Genomic DNA, 2720 nt, shown 5'->3' with positions numbered 1-2720 from the left:
CTTAAGTTGGGCAAATCACTAACTCTTTCGGCCGGGATAAATCATCTCGGCTAAAACACTTCAGTTGGGCAACTCACCAACTCTTTCAGTCGAGGTAAATTAGCCCGGCTAATATACGGCAAAATTTTTAAAAAAAATAAAAAATAAAAAATAAAATTTTAATGAAATTAAACAATCATACAAATATTTAATTTAACTTAATTCCATTTCTCCAATTTATAAAAATTATACCCTATTATATATTTTTATGAAATTGATTCTAAAATAATAAATAAAAAATATTATCTTAAATAAATTGTGTGTAGCCACTTTCGAAGATGTTTCTCACTGAAGACCACGTGGCATCATGTCATATAACTGGGAAAATCCAAATGAAAAATGATAGAGGTCTCAAATTTTCTATCAAATAAATGACTAAATGAAAACTTTTTACTAAATAAATGACCAAATGACTCTCATAAGTGTGAAGACCCTACACCTATATAAGACATTTAATCATTTATTTGATAAAATTATTATTGTTATTAAATTTATGGTGATGCCGAAAATCCTGAAACAACTAGGAAAGTCTTATCCTACAATTTCTAATCCCCTTAAAAAAAAATCGCCAAACCAGGTCAGAATACACGTCCCCCAACTCCACAAAAGCAACATATCCTCCAATCACACAATCGTAAAAGTAAAGTTGAACCTTCTTAACCCTTTCCCTTACTTCATTATTTTACCTTTAAATAAACAAAGGTAGTGTGATCAAATTAGAAAAATTATTCTCTTTATCTTCTTTGTTGATGACCCGTTGTGACTTAATTATAATTTATTGTGATCTATTTTCATTATCATAAATGATCATTGGTGAGAACATATTGTATTGTTAATTATGATTCAGTTATGATCTATTGTAGTTATAATTTAAATTGTAACTGGAAAGATCTTTGATTATACATTAATGGCATGTTTGATTGGAAGGATTAAAGCATAGGATTGAGATTATTAATCCGTGGGCCCAATCATCCTATGTTTGTTTTGACATTTTAGTTTAGGATTATTAATCCAATGGATAATTAATCCAACAAATTTGTAGGATTATTAGTAATGGGGTAGGGGTGGGATAACTAATACCACACTAATTTAATAGGATTATTAATACCTCACTATTAGTGTTGTGAATCAAACATGACCTAAAAGTGTTTAGTTATAATCCATTAAATTATGACAAAAAATGATTTGATTATGACACTTTGGGCAAAAATGTCATAATATGCATATAATACACCTCTTTTCGAAGGGAGTATATTGTAACATTACCCAACTATAAAATACTCATATTTTTTTTTTATTTTTTTCTAATCTTAGTATTTGTTTTTAATTTGAATCAAAATTTTGTACATTCCCGTTTGTTTGGGTTATAAGGAGGGCATTGTGATTACTAATCCCTTGGTATTACTAATGGGGTGTTTGTTTTGAGAGATGGGGAGGGGACTATTAATCCCTTGGTATTAGTAGTCCCCTTGGAAGGGAGATTGGTAAGGAGGAAATAGAGATGGTATTAAAAAAATAGTGAGCAGATTAGAAATTTTTTTATTTTATTTATATTTTATATATTGGGATTTTTTTTAAAATATTAATGTTTAATTTTTTATATTTTTTTATTTGTTTTATTATTTTATATAAAAATAATTTAACAATTCCTCACTATCAATCCCTTCACTAACAATCTCATCACTATGAATCTCATCCATTCTATCTCTGAAAACAAACGGTTTAGGTCTTTAGAAAGATCTAAAAAAAATTTAAAAAAATAAAAAAGAAAAGTTCATGAAGAAATCAAATTTTTTTTTTTTTTTTTTGCCTTTTTTTAGGGGGGTCTTAATGAACTTTTTAGAAAATTGAATTTTTTTTTAGAATTTTCACTAGAGACGAAAACAAATTTAAAATAGAAAAAAGACGAAAAAAGTAATTACTAAATTCCACTTATGTCTAGGAAAAAAAATAATGCAGGGAGAAAAGAAAATAAATATAGCATTTTCGTTTGGGAAAAAAATCTATTTTTATATATATGCTGTCTTATTCCTAAAAAAAAAAAAATGAACTCAAATGGGCATAGAACTTTCAGGAAATTTGGCTATAAATCTCTTTTACCTTTCTTTCATTGTTAAAAGGATTAAAAAAAAATTATACTTTCTAAATCCCCTCATAATTATAAAGTCTTGCATAAATGGCAAAATTTATTATTTAAATATTTTATTAGACTATTATACCCTCAACTAAATTTTTCTACCTTTTCCACCCACTCTTTCCCGACCTTCTCTGTCCCTCTCCTCCCTCTTTCCCTTCTGACTTTGTTCTCCACCGATGTGCTCCTCCTCCTTCTCGTTGCCTGTATCGCCGTCGATGGCCGTGACATGATTAGATTACCGTCGGAAACTTCCAGATTCTTCTCCGGCAATGATAGCAACGACGGCTATGATGGTTCCCTTCCAGATCTGAAGCTCTGTTTCTTGACAATTTTGGTAACTTCTTCTTCTCCGGCGATGATAGCAACGTCATCGTCATCACTCTCCTAGCCAAGTCCGGTCAGTTATCAGGCGAAACTCTGGTGATCAACAATGCTGAAACTGATCTCTACGATGAACTTATCAAGAACATCGGGAACGAAATCAACTACGGGCCGAAAAATTGTCCTCCGGTGCCGGAATCGAAGGAGATCGTCTACGAGGAGA

This window comes from Camellia sinensis, chromosome 11, assembly GCF_055761805.1.
Source record: "Camellia sinensis isolate YWXY chromosome 11, ASM5576180v1, whole genome shotgun sequence".
Taxonomy (NCBI): domain Eukaryota; kingdom Viridiplantae; phylum Streptophyta; class Magnoliopsida; order Ericales; family Theaceae; genus Camellia; species Camellia sinensis.
This window is presented reverse-complemented; position numbering follows the sequence as displayed.